Source organism: Pleurodeles waltl, chromosome 6 (assembly GCF_031143425.1).
Source record: "Pleurodeles waltl isolate 20211129_DDA chromosome 6, aPleWal1.hap1.20221129, whole genome shotgun sequence".
NCBI lineage: Eukaryota > Metazoa > Chordata > Amphibia > Caudata > Salamandridae > Pleurodeles > Pleurodeles waltl.
This window is the reverse complement of record NC_090445.1, coordinates 615,538,363-615,560,842: the sequence shown is the minus strand read 5'-3', so window position 1 is coordinate 615,560,842 and position 22,480 is coordinate 615,538,363. Positions and strand designations below refer to the sequence as shown.

The 22,480-nt window shown below is 46.3% G+C and overlaps 1 protein-coding gene across 3 annotated transcripts in view; it reads right to left on the bottom strand.

The window, feature by feature from the left end:
- Window positions 1-22,480, bottom strand: part of SYT2 (synaptotagmin 2) — a 238,385-nt gene that overhangs the window by 5,505 nt on the left and 210,400 nt on the right. The gene's annotated exons all lie outside the window — the stretch shown is intronic.

The window sequence follows — 22,480 nt, the reverse complement described above, 5'->3', positions numbered from 1 at the left end:
GGTATACACTGCTCAGCTCCATGTGACAAAATCTTGCTAATGAAGATGAGGTGATAAGATATACTTCACAATTTATCTGCACAGCCCCAGGCAGCTAAAAGACTGAGAAGATGCACTGTTGTGAATTGATGATAATAGTTGTGATTGTACATTTCTAATGCCCTCGACAGTGGATGATCTCTTCCCATTTTCTGTTCACTTGTGGTAACACTGAAAGTACTTAAGATTAAAAATACTATAATGAAACATTACTAAAAAGACAAGACATTTATGTAATCTAAAAACATTACTTTCATACAATGTAATCCTAAAGCTAACCTAGTGAAAGTGAGTTATGTTCCTGGGTCAAACATGTAACACCACTGAAACTTAGCAATTATGGTTCTCAAGCACCCAAACATGCCATAACTCATACCGTCCACCATATTGTTATCTTTATATCAGTTTATGTATGTTTGCCACTTTGAAATTGGTGTTATGAAGATGTTGGGTAGTGCAGGTTTTGGCGCACTTGTTGGGTGTGTTGATAACCATAACTGATGAACTTCAGTAGTTTCATACCTTTGAGCCAGAACCATAACTCATTTCTTAACTTCGCTTTTTTCAGTGCAGTTCTTTGTTTTTTTATTTTGCACTTAATTTCCAACCCCGTTTGCATGTGGAGCTCCTGACTATAACTTTCAAATTTCAGTTTAAAAAAAAAAAAAATATTCATAACCGTAGCAGTACTTTGATAGTCATTTTTTAGGTGACTTTTTGAGGTGTTTTTTTTTAAACATATGTTGCAGTGTTATAACCAAAGCTAACCACAACTTCAGCTTAACCGTGTTTTTCTCACTGAATATTTGTGTTTCTGTTGATCAAGTATGGCATCCAAGACCTGTCCAGTCATTAATCCATGGTGTCTCCACTATGTGATCAGCTCTTATCTTGGAAGGTCTTCACTGTCTTGAAAGTGTCCTTGCTGTGAGGCCTATATTTATAATGCGTTTGCATTGTCCTTGCATCATGTAAGGCCACACAAGGACAACACAAAGATTTCAGTAATATTTCAAAGCTGTTCAGGGCTTAATTTGCATGGCCATGATTGACTTTCTAAAGAAATGTAACACAAGGCAGCTGCTTGCATTACGCTATGTTAAATTTCAACTTGGAGCCATTCCACAGGTGAAACATGAGTGTTCCCATGCACCCACCCACAGATTTTGGCACATTAACAGATTTACAAAGACTTGTTCACCTAGGAAGGGAGGCGTAACAAAGAGAAATATCTTTTTTTATCCTTATTATTTCCTCTTTCCATGGGTGCTGCATTTTGCAGCACCCATGGAAAGAGTAAAAAACCTCTAAGGTTTGCTTTTGTGCCAGAAGGCAGCCCTTCCTGCACAAAAACAATCCTGCCTGATGCGGCACCACCATTGCACTGTGGTACAAGGGTGCCAGCATTGGCGCTAGGCTGCATACAATATGCCAGTGCAAGGAGAGAGCAGAAAGACACAATTTCTTTGAAAATATGGAGCGTTCCTGCTCTCTCCCTTTAACTCAGAGCAACAACTTTGCTTGCTACCCTGGGTTGCATGAAAGTATACTAAATGTGTTCATGAGTTTTTACTTCACTCAGGGATTTTTACTCTTTTGTCACTTCTTTTTGCTGCTGTTCCTCCTTTATTCATTGCTGCTCCCACCTGTAGGATCCACCCCTTTTGGCATTCACTGTCTTCCCAGATCATAAATCCTGATTTATCGGCATTGCATCAGCTCCAATCCCAAGGTCATCACCATGTAGAAAGCCCTCACCCAGAGGTCCTCCCCATCTGTTTAGCTCCAACCCAAAATGTCACCTCCCCAGCTTCTAGCCAGCTCCAACTGTCCTTCCCCTGGTATCTTTCATGTCTGATATTATCCAAATAACTTTTCTCTTGCTTGGCCCCTTGTGAGGAGCATGGAATCACCGCTTGCTTGCCCAATAGCCGGAGTGGTAGCTCAGTGAACTAAGCCATCCATATCAGGGCCCTGTGTTTCACTGTGTGGCTACAAGGTTTGAATCCTGGTTGTGGTTTTAGAGCATATTTATATTCTACTGAGCATTCAATGTGCCACTGAGTTGTAGTGAAGATTCTAGCTTGCCAGTTTTCATTTTTGTCAGTTCCCTTTGCATGTCAGATATTTATCATCAGCCTTATTTCCTTTGATAGTCTAATTACTGATGTAGTTATCCTGTTTTACCTTCATTTTTTATCCAACTGTTTCACTGTGTGACTACAAGGTTTGAATCCTGGTTGTGGTTTTAGAGCATCTTTATATTCTTCTGAGCATTTAATGTGCCTTTGGCATCCATTGAGTTGTAGTGAAGATTTTAGCTTGCCAGTTTTCATTTCTGTTAGTTCCCTTTGCATGTCAGATATTTATCATCAGCCTTATTTCCTTCGATAGTCTAATTACTGATGTAGTTATCCTGTTTTACCTTCATTTTTTATCCAACTGTTACGTTACCTCTCTTTGTCAAGACCAGCCCATTTTCCTCTACATCCAAGCCACTCCTTTTGTTTGTACATGTGCTTTTCAGTGTTGCCCTCTAGGTGTCACTGTTGCAGAACCGTATGACTTCTACCACAGGACATTCAATCAATCAGGAATTTGTAAAGCGCACTACTCACCCGTGAGTGTCTCAAGGCGCTGAGGAGGGGGGGAGAAAAATGGGGGATGGTGCTGCTACTGCTCGAAATGCCAGGTCTTGAGAGGGTTCCTGAAGTTAGGGAGGTCTATGGTCTGGCGCAGGTGGGTGGGAAGAGTTTTCCACATTTTGGCGGCGAGGTGTGAGAATGAGCTACCACCGGTTGTAGTTCTGCGGACGCGTGGGACGGTTGCGAGGGTGAGTTTGGCAGAGATGAGATGCCAGGTCAGGGTGTAGAAGGAGAGCCGTCTGTTGAGGTATTCTGGTCCGGTGTTGTGCAGTGCTTTGTGAGCATGGGTGAGGAGTTTGAAGGTGATTCTCGTCTTGACTGGGAGCCAGTGCAGGTTTCTCAGGTGGTCTGTGATGTGGCATTGGTGGGCGATGTCCAGGATGAGGCGTGCAAAAGCGTTCTGGATGCGTTGCAGCCTCTTCTGGAGTTTGGCCGTGGTTCCTGAGTTAAGGGCATTGCCATAGTCCAGTTTGCTGCTTACAAGGGTTTGGGTGACTGTTCTTCTGGTTCCGGTGGGTATCCATTTGTAGATCTTTCAGAGCATGCGGAGGGTGTTGAAGCAGGAGGAGGAGATGGCGTTGACTTGCTGGGTCATGGATAATGAGGAGTTCAAGATGAATCCTAGGTTGCGTGCATGGATGGTGGGAGTTGGAGTGGCTCCGAGAGTGGCAGGCCACCAGGAGTCATCCCATTCAGAGGGGGTGGAGCCAAAGATGAGGACTTCCGTCTTGTCGGAATTGAGTTTGAGGCAGCTGCTCTTCATCCATTCGGTGATGGCCTTCATTCCTTCATGGAAGTTGGTCTTGGCGGAGTCCTTGGTGAGGGAGATGATCAGCTGGGTGTCGTCGGCGTATGAGATGATGTTGAGGTTGTGGGATTTGGCGATGTTAGCGAGCGGAGCCATGTAGACGTTGAAGAGGGTCCGGCTGAAGGACAAACCCCGGGGAACGTCGCAGATGATTTCTGTGGCCTCCGAGCAGAATGGGGGGAGGAGGACTCTCTGGGTTCTGCCAGTGAGAAAGGAGGTGACCCAGTCCAGGGCTCTATCGTGGATACCTGCATTGCTGAGGCTTGAGCGTAGGGTGTGGTGGCAGACGGTGTCGAACGCAGCCGAGAGGTCCAGGAGGATGAGGGGCGCGGTTTTGCCATTGTCCAGTATGTTTCTGATGTCGTTGGTGGTGGCAATGAGGGCGGTTTCGGTACCATGCTTGTTGCGGAATCCGTATTGGGAAGGGTCCAGGGTGCGGTTCTCCTTGAGGAAGCGGGTTAGTTGTCTGTTGACAGCCTTCTCAATGACTTTTGCCAGTAAGGGGAGCAGGGAGATAGGGCGGAAGTTCTTGAGGTCCTTTGGGTCCGCTTTGGGTTTTTTGAGGAGGGCGTTGATCTCAGCATGTTTCCAGCTCTCCTGGAAGGTAGCGGACTCGAAGGAGCTGTTGATGATCTTCCGTAGTTGGGGTGCAATGACAGAGCTTGCTTTGTTGAGGATGTGGTGAGGGCAGGGGTCAGATGGAGAGCCGGAGTGGATAGTGTTCATGATTTCGATGGTGTCGATGTCGTTGACGGGGGTCCAGGAGAGCAGGAGGTTGGTCGGAGGTGAATCTGTGGTTTTGGTGGTTGCCTGGGTGGTCTGGGTGCTGAAGCTGTCGTGGATGTCTGCAATCTTGCGGTGAAAGTAGGAGGCTAGGGAGTCGCAGAGGTCTTGGGATGGCGGGATGTCGTTGGCGTTGGAGCTGTGGTTGGAGAGTTCCTTCACAACGTTGAAGAGCTCCTTGTGGCTGTGTGCATTGTTGTTGATCCGGTCTTTGAAGGCAGTTCTGTTGGAGCCACGGATGAGTTGGTGGTGTCTGTGGATGGCGTTTCTGAAGGCTGTGTGGTTGTCCAGAGTCTGATCTTGGCGCCACTTTCTTTCAAGTCATCAGCAGGTTTGCTTTGATTCATGGAGGCCGGCGGTAAACCAGAAGGCCTTTCTGTCAGTGCGTGTGTTGGAGGGATTCTTGATTGGGGCGAGAGTATCGGCACAGGTGTCGACCCATTGCCTGAAGTTGCGGGCAGCTGCATCAGAGTCGGTGGTGTTGATGGGTGGGTTCCGGGAGAGGGTCGCAATAAGTTGGTCTTCAGTGACCTTGTTCCAACTGCGGTGGGGGATCCGTTGTGGGTGGTGGTGTGTTGTGGGTTTCTTGAAGGAGAAGTGGATGCAGCCGTGGTCTGTCCAGTGGAGTTCGGTGGTGTGGCTGAAGGAGACGTGATTACTGGCGGAGAAAATAGGGTCGAGTGTGTGTCCTGCGGAGTGGGTCGATGTTGTGATGAGTTGTTTGAGGCCGAGGTTGGAGAGGTTGTCGAGCGAGGTGGTGGTGTTGTTGTTGTTGGTGTTCTCGAGGTGGAAGTTTAAGTCCCCGAGGAGTATGTAGTCAGTGGATGCGAGAGCGTGCGTGCTGATGATGTCGGTGATGGAGTCGCTAAACTGCTGTCGGGGACCAGGGGGCCTGTAGACGAGGGTCCCTCGGAGGGTGGTGTTTGGGTTAGTGTGGATCTGGAAGTGCAGGTGTTCGGCGGTGCTGAGGGTGTCTTCGGTGCTGGTTGTGATCCTGAGGATGTTCTTGTGGATGATGGCAATGCCTGCTCCTGGTTTGTTGGAGCGGCCCCTGCAGGTGATTTTGTAGCCATCTGGGATGGCCATGGCGATGTCAGGCGCTGAGGAGAGGTTCATCCAGGTCTCGGTCAGGAAGGCGACATCTGGGGAGGCTGAGTTGAGTAGATTTCATAGCTCTACTGCATGCTTGTGGACGGAGCGGGTGTTGAGGAGGATACATCTGAGATGGTTGCATCCTGCCTTGATGGGTGAGTCTTTGGCGTGGAGGCTGGTGAAGGTGCAGTTCCGGCATGAGAAAGGACTGCGGGTGGCATGTGGGAGGCTTGAAGGCAGGCAGGAGAGTGGCCAGTGTTGAGGGTGCTGAGGGTGGCGGCGTCGTAGTGAAGACGTACGTGGCAGTGGTGGGGGGGGGGACGGGAGCCAGAGCTTCTAGCACTGGGTGTGGTCCAGGCGCAGACGGGCTAGCCTTTGGCAAGCCAGCGTCGCGGTCGCACAGCAGCCGACATTAAGTTGGGAGGTGGGGGGGAGGAGAGGACAGCTGGGAGGCAGGAGCGTGGGCAAAAAATGGCGTGGAAAAGGGGGTGGGGCCAAAAAAATGGGGGGCAGGCCACAGGGGCAGCAGTAGCGGGAGTGCAGCGCAAGAGAGAGAGGAGTCGGGTGGGGCCGCAGGGGCAGCAGCGGCGGGGGAGAGAAAGAGCGCGGAGTGAGAGAAAAATGAGGAAGAGTGTAGCGCGAAGCAATTGGAAAACAAAGGGACAGAAGTGAAGCAGAGCAGAGAGCAAAGCAGAGAAAAGGAGGAGAGAGGCAAAAGGTAACCTAGTAGGAAAGCAGAGCTCTCCCACTAGACACCGGGGATGAGGCGCAGGCAGAAGCCTGCGGGTGGAGGAGGGCCTCAAACTCCTGACAGGAGTCAGGAGTTCAGAGGAGCCAGGGAAAGGGCTCTATTTACAAGGTGGAGCCACGGGAAGCAGAGCAGTGCACTGACCACGGGAGGCAGAGCAGTGCACTGGACAGGATTGGTCGAGCTCCAGAATGACCCCTTGCTGTTTCAATGGCAGGAATAGCAAATCGTACATCACCCAATAAAGATTAGATGTTTACTGGGGGTCCATACAAAGGCCTCGTTAAAGTTAGGTTGATGTTCTAGTGAAAAAAATGAGACCTAGGTTATAATCTAATTTTCATCACTGACAAATTGTTCCCTTAAATTGTCATAGTCAGGACCATCTAGAAATATGATTATCCCCATGTTATGCATTATCTCATTAGCTGGGCATTTAAATGCTAACATGACTTAAAAAAACAAAAACTAATGCACTCCAATACTCAGCATCAACTCTATAGGTTCTGCCTCTTAGGTGCATTTCTTCTTTGTTTTATTCATTGTCACTTTTATTCACTATCCTCCTTTGCTATTTTGCCTGTATTTTTCTGCAGATTTGTAAAATGCATTATCACTAAGGAGGGTATCCTGGCGCTTAGCAGGTTTTAGTCTAGGCACACCTCGGGCCTAGGGAAATGAATCAAAAGGTCAGGTCTTCAGCTTCTTGCAGAGCTCAAGAAGTGAGGAGGAAGCTCTTATGTGTAATGGCAGGTTGTTCCACACTTTAGGGGTAATGTAGGAGAAGGCATGACAGCCGAATTTGATTTTCCATATTTATGGGATTTGTGTAAGTAGGAGTACGGACGAGCAGAGGTGTCTGGAAGGTTTGTGATAACAGATGTGTTGTTTATGTACGTTGGGCCAGAGATATTTTGGCCCATATTTATACTTTTTTAGCACCGCATTTGCGTTATTTTTTTACGCAAAGCAGCACAAACTTACAAAATACAATTGTATTTTGTACGTTTGCGCCGATTTTGCATCAAAAAATGACGTAAATGCGGCGCTAAAAAAGTATAAATATGAGCCTTAGTGCCTTGAAAGTATGGGTAAGGAATTGGAGTCATTTGTGAAAGGGGAACCATTGGAGCTCCTTCAGCTGTGGTGTGATGTGAGTGCAGCATGGGAGGTTGCAAGTGATTCCGACCTCCAGGTTCTGAATGGTGTGCAGCCTTCTAGTGAGTTTTTTCTTGATCCCAGCAGAGTGTGTTCCTGTAGTCCAGCTTGCTTGTGACCAGGGAGTGCATGACAGTTTTCTGGGTGCTGCCTTGGGGCCATTGAAAATCTTCATCAGCATCTTCAAGGTATAGGAGCATGAGGTGATGATGGCATTGACTTGGGCAGCCCTGTCGAGTTTGCTGTTAATGATGATCCCAAGGCTCTTGGTATGAATGGTGGGGGTGGGTGTCGTCAGGTGGAGTTAACAAAGATCGCAATTTTGATCTTGATGGTGGTCAGCTTTAGACAGTTGGTCTTCATCCAGTGGGCAATTTCAGTCATTAAACCTGAATCCAGCTGTTGGGCTTCTTTTCTGTGAGAGAGAGAATGAGTTGCATGTTGCCAGAATAGGAGAGGACATTGATATAATAAGAGTGGATGAGGCTAGCTAGAGGGATATGTATGCGTTGAAGAGGGTCGGGCTCAGGGAGGATCCTTGTTGAATTCTGCAGGTGAGGTCACAGGCGTCCGAGGAGTACAGTGCCAGGCTGGGTAGAGTCATTCCAGTCAAGAAAAGACAGTTCCATTGGAGTGCATGTCCTTGGATTCCGATGTCGTGTAGACATTGTATGAGGAAGGAGGAAAGACTGGTGTGGAGTGGTCCAGGAGGATGAGGGCCTCTGTGTCTCTACTGTCTAGAGTCATGTGTATGTAATTTATGGCAGCAATGAGGGATGTTTCTGTGCTGAGGTTGGGTCTGAAAGAAGACCGATTGGTGTCAAGAAGATGGTGGTTGTTGAGGTATTCGGTGGGGTGTCTGCTGCTGATTTTCTCAAAGACCTTGGCCGAGAATGGTAGCAAGGAGAACGGTCTGTAGTTCGTGAGTGTTGAAGGGTCCGCAGAGGGTTTCTTCAGTAAAGGGAGGATAGGTGGTTGTTTCCAGGCATCTAATGTCATGCAAGAGGTCAGAGCATGGCGCTGATGGGTTGCAGTCCTCAGGAGTGGGCAGGAGTCCATTGGGGCCCCTGAGTGGATAGGCTTCATGGTGGTGGCCATCTATTCTGGGATGATGACAGGCCATGTGATTAGCATTGGTCCTTTGCATAAGCTTGGGAGGTGTTTGGCGAGGTCTGTCATGTCCATTTTTGGGTTGAAGTTGCTGTAAATGGCAGTGATTTTGTTACTGAAAAATCAAAACAGCTTGTTATAGAGATCCTGCAAGGGTGTGATCGCGTTAGAAGTGCCTGATGGTGAAACTAAATCTTTCACAACGGCAAAATAGTTAATTTTGCAGACCATTTTCCAAGTTTAACCACTCCTTAACATCCTAAGATAACATCTTATGACCCCGGCGGTAGTACCGCCAACAGGCTGGCGGTACTTACCGCCACATTATGACATTGGCGGGTTGGCTGAAGCCAACCCACCAATGTACCACTCCGACCGCCATGGTGGTAGCAGCCTCTGGGCTGGAGATAACCATCTCCAGCTCGACGGCCACCATTGTGCTGCCTATGGGATTATGACCCCGCCTACCGCCATGGTTTTTGTGGCGTTCGTAACACCACGAAAACCATGGTGGTAGGCCCTATCAGTGACAGGGTCCCGCACCCCCCCTACCTCTCCAAATACCCCTCACCCTATCCCCTACCACTCCACCCCCCCTACATACACACCCCCCTTCACACACACACAAGCATACACACACTCATTCACACATACATACACGCATGCATACATCCAAGCACACACATATCCGCACACACTTTCAAACATACACGCAGACACGCATTATGATTTCAAAACATACACGCACTCACACTTCCATACATTCACACACGCAATCAACACTCAACACACACCTGCATTCACGCACACACATGCATGCACACCCCCCCACACGCACACACACAACACACTCCTCCCCTGTCGGAGACCCGACTTACCTGGATCAAGGGGGTCTTCCGGCAGGAGACGGGACAGGCCGCTGCTACCGCCAGCGGCAACCGCCAGCAGTACTCCGCCAGGCCATATTATTTGTCATAATACGGCTGCCGGCTGTCCACTGGCATGGTGCTGCTGGTGGTAGTAGCACCACCTTACCGCCATCCGCCAGGATGGCCACAGATGATTTCCGCCCTTCATGTGGTGGAAATTCGGCTGTGGTCATAATATGGCGGATGGCTGGTAGCCACGGCTACGGTGTTTTGGCGGCAGTCGCCTTGGCGGCAGGTGTTTTTTATCGCCAATGTTATAATGAGGGCCAATATGTTTTGTTTATGAATCGTTAGTTTTATATAATGTGTGGAATCCTTTCCACTATTTCCCTAAGATGTGAGGACTAGCCTGAAGAGTAAAAACATTATGATATAGTTCCAGTCACATGATGGGCTTTATTTCAATATCTTACAGGAGATTGTCAGTGATCCCAAACGAGCAATAACGCTTAAGCTATGTTTGTGGATCCTTAAAACTCAACTACTTCTTTGGGCTTCCAACGTACTTGTTTCCATTTCTTTGCTTTTTAATGTTAACATTTTTGCCTTCTGCTCCTGGAGAAGGTATAATTACCAGACTAATTTCCACACAGCTGATGAGCCTTTGCAGCTGGGTCGGATGGACACAGGAGGGACTTTGTTTATTGTGTAATAAAAGTTATGTTCATGTATATGGAAATGTGAAACAAAGATCATGAAAAGGGAATTGTAAATACCCAGCTGCTGCCTGAGTCAGTCCTTTTCTACTATTAATGATTTAAGAGGTGTTTCATCTTAACAAACTTATTTTGTGGGCTTGTAGAGTGTTGGAAATATGCCTTTTCTGCAGGGTCACCCCAGATTATTTGTCTTTTTTTCTGAATACTCTTTTTGCCAGCCTTAGAACTGTGTGCACTGTGCCTGATAAAGTGTGTATGCTCCTCTGCTCCACATGATAAGATTGGTATACACCTAATTGATTTATTTAATTTGCCTTTAAGTCCCTAGTATATGTTACCAAGTGTAAGAAGGGCCTGGTAATTAAATGCTATCAGTGAACTGCAGTGCTTATTGTGCCATCCACTGCAGTGGCACAGCGAAGCATGTCTCCAGGCGTACCACTGGAGCTTGGCTGAGCCATTGTAAACTGCAAATATGACCTGCCAAAATAACCCCCTTCTGATAAGCCTAAACCTTCCTTGTCAATATTAATGTTGCCCCCTAATTTGACTTTATTGGCCATAGGGCACAGTGCACAGTATATTAAAGTAGGACATGCAAAAGTTTAATTTTAAACATGCCCTTTCAGTAAAAAGGCCCTACATGCTATTTTCACTGTAGTAGGGCTGACTGTTTCATAAGAAAGCACTGGGATACAATATTACGTTTAGTAAATGTTATTTTTGGCTAGGAAAAGGCTATACATTTCATTTTTTGGCTTTTTAAAATATTTATTACAATCCAAATTCATTGTGAAGCCATATTTCTATATATATTTTGGAAAAATATACTTCTTCCAGCCAGTGATTAACATTTAAATATGCGTGAATGAGGTGCGAACTTGCTACCAGGAGCAATTGTTAGTCTGATATGAATGGGCAGAGATCACCCATTTGAACCTGACTGAATGTGCACAGTGGGACTGTGAGGATCCTTTTCACATTTAAGTGCCTCTTTTCTTCTTGAGTATCACATCCTGTTTGACAGGTCTACTTGGGTTTTTCAGATGACACTTGGGGCGCCAGTTAAAGAGGCCTCCCTTGTCACAGGCAAATGCTAACTGACCCTTGGGCAGAGTGTTAATTTTGTGCTCCCAACCAGAAAAGGCTCAATCACAGTGGACCTCTTTTTGATATTACAGTTTCAAAACCTGTTTGACAGGTCTGTTGGGTTTACATATAACAACTGAGTTGCAAATCAAAGGAGGGAAATACGATGTCAAAACAGTTTGTATGCATCCACCATCTTGCTGCTGAAAACTCAGCTTTTGTTCTACCTGTCTTCTGCCTCTGGGGTTGTTGTGGGCACAAGAGCTGCCTCAAACTATATGTTATTGTTAGATGTAGGAGGACACTTGGATTACCATAGTACAGGCACCCACACATCCTCAGGCCTCAGCACAACTTAAGTGTGGCTGAAAAATTCTGCTATCTCTAAAATTCCCAAAGTGGGTAGGGTTAGACCTGTGCACCTTTACCCCATTGGTTAGGGCATCCCCAGGGATCATTTCCACCTCCTAGTCTGTGTCAGGCATAATTATTGCATATCCAGCACCCACTACATGTCACTCCTGGACCTGAGAAAGTTCAGGAGAGGACTGAACCTGCTGTCCTCAACCTGATAAAAGCCTTGGGGGACTGGACTTGCTGCCTCTTGCTCTTTCTCTCTCTTGTACCCACAACATAGAAGTGGACTTCAATGGTCATAAGGCTGACCTACTGTTCAAGTTACAGGGATACAACAAGCTAGAATATGTCTTTCCTGCAGCTATCTAGTTGATCAGCGGACCTGAAATCGACTCTATCTGCCATCCTTTGAGACTCTACGTGTCTCCACCAAGGTCCTGGGGGGCTTTAGAAGTGCACTGATGTGGTGGATTGATACTTAATTACTAAAGACAGGAGGTAAAATCTTGGGCCAGGACAAACCTGGTTAAAGTATCCGACTTCCACAGCTAGAGTCAAATTGCACCTAGGACCTTTTCTACTGCAACCATTGGCTATCATTGACACGCTGTGCTTCATGGTACTATTTCTACTTAACCTTGGTACCCCTTCGTGGATGTTTGTCATTTGGTGCCATTTTGCTTATTAGAATTTACTCTTTTTTCCTAGTTTGTTTTGGGATTTTTATTGTTTTACATTTCAACTTTATTACTGTTTTAGTACTGCATAAATACTCTACACATTGCCTTTAAGTTTAGCCTGTTTGCTCTGTCCCATAGCGCCAGTGGGCTGATCTCATGTTTGTTTAGTGGTTCACCCTGATGAGGATTGCGATTATTACTTGAGGTGGATACTTACCCATCTCAACTAATAACCCAGCCTCTTACATACAGCATAAAAACAAAATGGCTCCTGGAGTGCGAGGAGATGCTTGAAATGGAAAAGAACGTGGAGATGTGTTTTTGCATGAACAGCAAGTAGCTGAAACCCTCAGCATTTCCTTAGAGCAGCAGTGTCTCTCAAGGCCTACTTTTGATGCATGGATTACAGTGGTTTGATGTTGGGAAGCCCTGCAGTGAATTTGTGTTAAAAGTTCGCTCCTTAAAGGGATTCTACAGTAAGATGGATATAATCTATTGAAATACAGCACTTGGGAGGGTTTTTGGCTCTGGGTTGAAGACAATGGATCCAAGACCTGCAGCCACAAGTTTTTTCCATGTCTCATTGCTTGACACACAATGTGATCTTGGGTACACAGCTTTATCTCATTGGGACTTTGGCACGCTACTGTGTACTGAAAGCCCTAAGAAACTGCCACGATGCATGAGCAGAAACTATTCTCTAATGCATCTCTAAAGCTTGTGCATAAAAACCTCTTTTAGGACCATTCAGGCCCGAAAATCGCCAAACAAACTGTGATGGCGAATACAAAATATAAAAAACTTCACCCATGATAATGCACAGTTTAAAATAAGCATTTATCGTGAGAACATTTATGACAGAGCAGGCTCCTTCCAGACACCTCTTTCCTGAAGGATTCTACCTCAGAATCAAGACATGTGCTCTGGGGTGGATGTACCTCTGGGGTAAGCCCTTTTGTTTTTGATAGTGTATTTTAGTGGAGTGCAAACCCAGTCCACAAAATACACTTGGATCTAGTTGGATTGAAAGAGCCCGCAATTACAAGTACCGCAAACTGTTGGCAGAGCATTATCAAGTGGATACTTGTTAATGCAGAGTAATCCAGATAACTCAAAAGCTACCCAAGACCGGTGCAGCCCATCCTGCTGGAATGCGTGTCCTCTTAGAGTGTGCCTGTGTTTTACCTTGAGAATAAGTGGTTGGGGCCATGTGTCTACGCTGCTTGCAGAAATTAGCATCGCCCTTGACTGAGTAGAAAGGAGGGAGGCCATGCGCAGCCTAGATGGTTTAGCTCAGTGACAACAGTTCTTCCCTGAGAAGTGCTAGCTCCCAGAAGCCCCTGCCTTCGGCTCCAGATTTCCCACAGCTAAAACCTGGAATGTCAATGAATGGGAGAATAATAGCTGTCTTCGATCCACTTTAAAGTACATTGCCACTTGCAAGACTCAGAGTGCGACTTGCAAAAGTATTTGCACATTTAAATTGAACTTCGTTGTGCTATAAATGTACTGTATGAATGTAGAATCCTAATCCTGTTTCGTGGAATCAGAACCGGTAACTGTTAGACCTGACAGCCTTAGGGTGGTCACCCCAAACTTTTTGCCTGTCTCCCTACACTTTTTGACACTGTTTTTGCTGATTTTAGGACTCTGCGCACTTTATCACTGCTAACCAGTGCTAAAGTGCATATGCTCTCTCCCTTAAAACATGGAGACATTGGCTCATACCCAATCAGCTTATTCAATTTACTTATAAGTCCTTAGTAAAGTGCACTACATGTGCCCAGGGCCTGTAGATTAAATGCTACTAGTGGGCTTGCAGCACTATTCGTGCCACCCCATAAGTAGTCCCTTAACCATGTCTCAGGCCTGCCATTGCAAGGCCTGTGTGTGCAGTTTCACTGCGAATTAGACTTGGCATTTAAAAGTACTTGCCAAGCCTTAAACTCCTTTTCTACATATAAGTCACCCCTAAGGTAGGCCCTAGGTAACCCATAGGGCAGGGTGCTATGTAGAGAAAAGGCAGGACATGTACGTGTGTATTTTATATGTACTGGTAGTGTAAAACTCCTAAATTCGTTTGACACTGCTGTGAGGCCTGCTCCTTTCATAGGCTAGCATTAGGGCTACTCTCATGTACTGCTGAGTGGTAGATTCTGATCTGTTAGGAGTAACAAGGTCATATTTAGTATGGCCAGAATGGTAATACAAAATCCTGCTGACTGGTGAAGTTGGATTTAATATTACTATTTTAGAAATGCCACTTTTAGAAAGTGAGAATTTCTCTACACTTAAATACTTCTGTGCCTTACAATCCACGTCTGGCAAGGTTACTTGACAGTTCCCTTGTGCATTTCACTCGACAACCCCAAACACAGGATGCTCAGTTACACCTGCACACATCTGCATACTGAATAGGTCTTCCTGGGCTGGGAGGGTGGAGGGCCTGACACTTGCATGTGAAAGGACAGTGGACTGACTTCACAAAATGGACTGCCAAACTCCCTACTGGGACCCTGGCAGACAGGATGGAACTGAAAGGGGACCTGGTGCATTTCTAAGCCACTTGTTGAAGTCTCCCCCACTTCAAAGACACATTTGGGTATTTAAACCGGGTCTCTGGCCCTACCAACTCATACACTTCTTGACAAGATACCTCCTGGAAAGGAAACCCTGAACCAGAACCTGCAACCTGCTAAGAGAAGCTGCCTGGCTGCCCAAAGGACTCACATGACTGCTTTCCTGTAAAGGACTGCTGCCTTGCTGTTTCCCTGCTGTCTTGCTGCCCTCTGGCTCTGCTGAGAATTGCTCTCCAAGGGCTCCTGTTTCCCGAATTCTCAGGGCCAAAAAGGCTTAATCTCTGCAAAGAACTCCTTGTGCAGTGAAAAATTACGCACAGCCTGCTGGAATCGATGCACAGCCTGCCCTGTGAGAGAAAATCTCCACATCGCTGAATTGGAATGATGCAGCCCGGCTCCCTGAGTGGAAATCGACGCAGCGCCAGTGTTGCGACTGGAACTTCGACGCATGGCCCACCAGATCAACACATTGCTGAGCCGGAACGATGCAGCCCGACTTCCTGCGAGAGTGCCTGGCGTGCTACAGAAATTTCCCTGCAGCACCCACCGGGTCAATGCAGCTCCTGTGCCTTCGTCCTTCATGCCCAGAATTTCTCTGCATCATCCCCGGGGCATCGAAATACCCTGCATCCCAAAGAGGATACAAGCCTGCATGCCAGAAATCGACGCAAAGCCCTTGCTGCGTGGAAAAGCATTGACACATCATCTGTGTGCGCCCAGAGAAAACAACACACACTTCCCCATTTTCCACGCATTTCCTCCTCTGCGGTCCCGTGCGGATAATTTAGACGCAAACCAGGTACTTTGTGCTTGCAAGAGACACTTATTGCTTTTTCAGAACTAAATACTCTATCATCATAAAAGTGATATATCAAGTTGTATTTCTCAAATCTTGACCGTTTTTACCTTAATCTACTCAGATAAATATTCTATATTTTTCTAAACCTGTGTGGTGTATTTATGTGGTGTACTACTGTGTTATTGCGTGGTTTATTGCACAAATACTTTACACACCGCCTTCTAAGTTAAGCCTGACTTCTCAGTGCCAAGCTACCAGAGGGTGGACACAGGATAATTTGGATCGTGTGTGCCTTATCCTGACTAGAGTGAGGGTCCTTGCTTGGACAGGGGATAACCTGACTGCCAACCAAAGACCCCATTTCTAACAGTGACCTTTCAAGCAGTTAAAGTATACTTATGGCTGCAGATATTATACCAGTATGGGAGGCTTGCTGCATTGTAACTATTGCATGCTGCAAAATTGGAGTGTGTTGCGGGATGCACAGCTTAAGATTGCTGCATTCACAAGTTTAGGATAAGTTGATGGGACTCTGGGAAGGGCGACCTGCAAAACCAGATGAACGCGTATTCAAACACCTCTTGCAATAGTTTCCCACCTTCGAAAATAAATTAATTTTAAGTTTGTGAATTGGGGGAGGGGTACCCACCCACTTATTCAATGTGGCCTCTTGTGGATTGACTTTTCTCAAATGTGAAAAACATTACACTTCCAGAGGCACTTTGGCATCACGTTTATTCATAACGAATATTTCACCTGGTGACATCTTTAAAGAGTACACTTTGGGGGTCATTCTGACCCCGGCGGTCTAAGACCGCCGGGGCCAGGGTCGGCGGGAGCACCGCCGACAGGCCGGCGGTGCCCCGCAGGGCATTCTGACCGCGGCGGTAAAGCCGCGGTCGGACCGGCAACACTGGCGGTCTCCCGCCAGTGTACCGCCGCCCTTTGGAATCCTCCAAGGCGGCGCAGCTAGCTGCGCCGCCGAGGGGATTCGACCCCCCATACCGCCATCCAGTTCCCGGTGGTCCGCCCGCCGGGAACCGGATGGCGGTAGGGGGGGTCGCGGGGCACCTGGGGGCCCCTGCAGTGCCCATGCCACTGGCATGGGCACTGCAGGGGCCCCCGTAAGAGGGCCCCTACAAGTATTTCACTGTCTGCTTGGCAGACAGTGAAATACGCGACGGGTGCAACAGCACCCGTCGCACCTTCCCACTCCGCCGGCTCGATTACGAGCCGGCATCCGCGTGGGAAGGGAGTTTTTCCCTGGGCTGGCGGGCGGTCTTTTGGCGACCGCCCGCCAGCCCAGGGAAAAACTTAGAATACCCTCCGCGGTCTACTGACCGCGGTGCGGTATTTCGGAGGGGGGAACTCTGGCGGGCGGCCTCCGCCGCCCGCCAGAGTTAGAATGACCCCCTTTATGCCTTACAGTACTCCAGAGTTTCTGTATTCAACCTTGGGTCGTTCATGAATCACTTAAAAGTTGAAAATGTGCCCCAAACATTCAAGTAATACTATGAGAAGACTCCCCTCTTTCCTGACTGGAAGGCCCCAGTGATTCAACCTGGCACTGCACACCTCGGATGCCCACAATCTCATCTCATCTGCAAGGATACTCCCTCATTACGTTCTCTTCAACATATACATGATCCCTCTAGCCAGCATCATCCACTCTCACAACATCATCCTAAGCCGATGACAGGCAACTCATTCTTTCCTCATAGACAAGACACCCAGTACCTGTACCAAGTTCAATGCCTGCATGACTGAAATCGCCCACTGGAAAAAATAAGTGCCTCATTCAGTAGAAACTTGCACATCGTGATCGATGGGCCAGTTTTCTTGCGCAGCCATGTGTACCTCTAACAACACCATGAGAGCGCTGTATATTTATAGTACAGTGCTTCATGGTCCACGGTGTGCACAACTAGATCAGAAATTCTGACGCAGTTGTGGCGCTAAGCCCTAGCATTGTTGAATTAGTGTGACAAATGTTGATGCTAGTCAAACAATGCTAAGGGGCCCTATTGAAAACAGTGCAGCGTCACTTTAACACCTGCCCTGAGCAGGCATTAAAAGAAAATTATGCTGTGATCTTGTAAATTTCACTGTGCCATTCCTGTGGGGCTTTTTGCAGGGGAATGCCTACCTTGCATAAATTATACTGGCGCAGGTGTAATGTGGCACAAGGCTTTACAAACTGGTGCGTCGGTACCAGTTTGTAAATGCAGCCCTGTGTGGGGAACTGTTTGTGCTACCATAGAACAATTGAGCATTTGGCAACACATTATTCCTCATATATTGCAATTTTTCACTTCTCATTTTCTACCTCTTTACTTTCTTCTGCTAGCTCATTCTTTCGCCTCATGCCTCACCTATTATTCTCTATTACATTCCGACTGTTACCCTCTGGCCCCTTCTTTCTTATGCTTCTCCTTCTTTCTTTCATTGTCATTTTACCTCTATTGTTAGTGCTTCAATCTTCTTTCGCCCCTTTCTGCCCTGCCTGTCTCCTTTTCCTTGCTTCCCTCTCTTCCCCTTTTGCATTCTTATTCTGTCTCCCTGTTTTCTCCCTCTTTTTCTTGCTACCTTCTCTCTCTACCATCTCCATTCTGCTCCTCCATAGTACCCCTTTCTCACCCCACCTCCTGTCTGCTTCTACCTGTTTCCATTCTCTCCTTTGTTCTGCACTTCTTTTACTTAGCTCACAGGTGATGGTTTGTGTATGTGAAAGGAGTGACAGGTTAACAGTGTGACTTCTCTTGACTTTTATGTTAATCTGCAGGAAGTTAGGAGCTAACAAACACAGGTACTGAGTGTACTTAAATGCACACTTTGCTCATATGGAGAGAAGAGCTCTCATGCACAGTGCAGTCAATGCAACACTTCACATTTCAAACTTGTATTTTGTCAAAATTAGAAAACAAAACTTAAAGAGAAGTCTATTTACCTGCACTTTACAAGTGATAGATTTTGCTCTGTGAACACTTCTGGAGAATGATATGCATCTGGCCTTGCTCCACCAGCAGGTGAGAGTTGGCCTCAAAATGAAGCTAGGCTGCAGGGACAGACACCAAGCCTCGTTCTCAGAGCTTCTCCCTAGCTGGAAAATGTGCAGATAGGCTGCAAGATGTGCCCAGTGGAGTCTCTGGTATCTGATTGGCTTATCTGGGGTTTGTATTTTCACTCCACTAGCCGGAAATACTGGGTACACTCCACTCCTTTAATGAGGGTGGCTTCAGTAGGTGAAAATGAGCCCCATGTTATCAGCCTACTGGGGAAATGCCCAATGCCCAGTATGGCCAGTCTGGCCTTGACTGCAAGACTCCACCTGGTGGCCAACAGAGCTAGGACCAACACTCTACCTCTCCCCCCACACACACACCAGGAACCTTGGGATCATTATCGAGAGCAAACATAACATGTTAAAGCCATCATTGCCTCATGCTTCCATACCTTGAAGATGCTGAGGAATATTTTCTAATGGCTTCCAATCAGCACCAGGAAAACCATCATGCACGCCTTTGTCACAAGAAAGCTGGACTATGGGAACACCCTCTGCTGGGATCAACGCAAAAATCACCAGAAGGCTGTGGAGCAGTTATTACTCAGTGGCCAGAATCACTCTCAGCGTCCCACACCGCACTCGAATCACACCGCACCTGAAGGAGGTCCGCTGATTCCCAGTTCACAAATTAACACAGTTTAATCCCCACACATTTAAGGCACTACATAACACTAGCCCAGCGTATCTCAACAACCGCATCTGCTTTCACAAACCTTCCAGACACCTGTACTCATTTGGACTTCTACTTGCACACATCCCTTGCATACGGGAAACCAGATCTGGAAGTTGAGGCTTCTCATACTTCGCTCCTGGAACGACCTGCCACTACACATAAGAGCCTTCTCCTCACTTTTTGAATTCCGCAAGAAGCTGAAGACCTAGCTTTTCTAGTAGTGTCACTAGGACCCAAGTGTGCCTAGACTCATACCTGCTTCAGCGCCAGGATACCCTCGCAAGTGTTATTGTCCTGTACAAACATGTATAACACAACACAACACGCAACAGCTTTTCCTTACTTTTAAAACAAGCCATGGCAAGCTTGCTACGGCAGTGCGTGCAGGAATAGTTAGCTGATGGTAAGTGTAAAACTGCAAGGAGCGTGCACTGGAGATAAGAAAGTAAGAGGTGCAGACATATATACCAACAAACAATGGGGTGTTATTAAGAGGATGGAATATCACAGAACGCACAGGGTGGTGGGGGACATCAAATGTGTCAAAGAAATATGTATATGAAAGGAGAAAATTAAACTCATCACTGATAGTTTTAAAATGAAAGAACACAAAGCGCACAAGGGTGCGCTTACTTAAAAAGAAACGTATTACGCAGAATTACAGTGAGACAGAATGCCATGAATAAAGTTGAAGCATTGTGAAAAAGCAACACAAAGCAGAAAAAAGACAAAGCAAGGTGTATTTCATCATCAAATACGTGACTTCACACTGCTCCAGGGAAATTGCTGTTCCAAAGTGACAAAGCGTAACACAGGGGACTGGGAGACTGGATGGCACCGAGCAATATGCGGCAGAAACCCGAAAAGTAGAACTGCTTCACACCTCTGTGGAAAGTAAACATTAAAGGATTCCTTGCTAAGGTAGAGTAAAACAACTGGATAGGTGTGTATTGAATATTAGTCGGGATGGATATATGTGCATCAAAAATGTTTAAAAGAAACACACATAGGAAAGGAGAAAATCAAACTCACCACTGACAATTTAAAGACGAGCATTTGCAATGCAACGGGTCTCGTGTTTGCTCGCATTAGAGCTATTAGCGTTGTAAACTCCTAACCAGACTTTTTTGCCAAATAAACTAATAATGAAAAGTAAAACAGTTTAACATATGTGAGCCAATGGTCGCCATGAGCGTGAAGGAGACACAGAAAAGGAAACAGAAGTTCCTCGCCGTGAAATTTATCAGAAAAAGTGCAAATATCCATGTTACTGGCAAAAGTGCAATTATCCATGTAACAGGGTCGATGTCACACAAAGCACTCGACTTCTGCCCAGCGAGATCGCGCTACTCAGGAAATGAAAATATAAAGTAGTTCAGAAACCAGCTGAAAACGGAACCTCGTATGTTTTCAGTAGTTTAGCGGTGCGCTTAAGGAAGGCTAAACACCGGAAAGGCATTGCGGATGCATGCCTTTCACAAATGGAATCAATTGATTTTTAAAAGGCAAGCCCACGAACTAATGAAAGTGATGGGCGTGACATGGTTGTGGTTGGAAGCCCACAGAGCGATTACAACATGGTCCAGGGCGCTTGCTCGCGCTCGACCCTAACGAAGGAACACAGAACGCATGGAAGTGTTCCCATTTAAACAAGAATTGGCAAAGCAAATAAGCCTTGCCTATGCAGGCAATTGGCTTTGTCAATGCTTTCAGCTTGATTTTTTTTTTATTTAAAGCGTATGACATTGAGAGATGGTGCACCATAGTCCTTTTTGTTGGTGCTGAGTAAAGGGCGGGAAGCCTGTTGGAGGAAGACAGGATGAGAGCCAAAAAAGATTACGACATGGCCAGCTGGATACGTCATAGATTTTTTATTTTGTTAAGGCAAGTGAGAGGGGGCAAGCAATGACAACAGAGGGGAGGGTGGGGTGAAAGGTCAGCAGGAAGAATGATTTAAAAAAAGAAAAGAAAATGCTATGGTGCAGCCAGTGCTGGACACGTAATAGTGATTTTATTTATTATGGCAGGAGGTAACAAAACAGTGACAGGAGAGTGCAGGAGGGTGGGAAAAGGCAATCAGGAACAGGGAAGGCGGGAGCAGGCAAGTAACAACAGGGAGGGTGCGAGGGGGCAAGCAACAACAAGGAGGGGGCAAACAACATAACAGACGGTGGGAGGGGGCAAGATAGAGGACAGAGGGTGGAACGGAGTAAGCAACAACACGAAGGCCCATATTTATTCTTTTCTAGTGCTGCATTTGTTTAGTTTTTTTTAATGCAAAAGGGGCGCAAACTTACAAAATTCAATTATATTTTGTAAATTTGCACTGCTTTTGCATAAAAAAATGACGCAAATGCGGCGCTAGAAAAGTATAAATATGGGCCGAACAGTCATGCTGCACTGGAACATGTCTGAAAACATTGACAAAGCCAATAGCTCACGTAGGCAAAATCTAATAGTTTTGCCAGTGCTCGTTATTTTGAGTTGTCATATTGAGTGCAGACCGTATTTTGTGAACTTGCATAATAAACTCAATGAAACAAGAATTCTGAAATTTTCCAGCCAATGATATTTTTTTACGTTTGTGCTCAAACATATGCTTCTGCACGCTATATTTTACATTAGTTTTATTTTCAGAGTCCAATGTTCTTGCAGTTTGAGAGAGGGGAGAATAGCCTCGAATGCCTAGCGACCATTACGTGGTAAATACAAATAAAGCAGTGCCTTTTTGTTGGACAGAATTAAACAATACTACCGTACTACGGAATATAAAATATTATTTGATTAACTGGAAAGGATACAGTATGATCGGCTTGCTCAGATCCTTGGATATTTAAGGAAACTGTTATACTTGCACCTCTTTGCTTCTGGAGAAAAGAGACTTCCTTGTACTCTACTGAAGCAATCTCACAACGAGAAATGGATTTAGTTCACTTGTGCTACTCAACTAGTTGAACCTCAGTTCCAGGGACGGGAACTCAATCTGTGTCAGGTTGTTCACTGTGATGGCTGAACTAGGGCCGGAGCACCACTGCTCAACAAAAAAAGCCTTTGAAGCTGCAAGGAAGCCTGCTTGATGAATGTTTACCTTTCCGAAGGCTTAAATTTGGCCGAGAGCACAAGCCAAATAAAAGGTTGCACAGGAAACAAGGTCAAATTCATTTTTTAAGATACATGGCAATTTATCCAGAATCACAGACTCTTGAGTCAAAACCAAGACTCTTTTCAAAAGCTTAAAGCGAGTAGAGACCACTGCAAGCCGAACAAA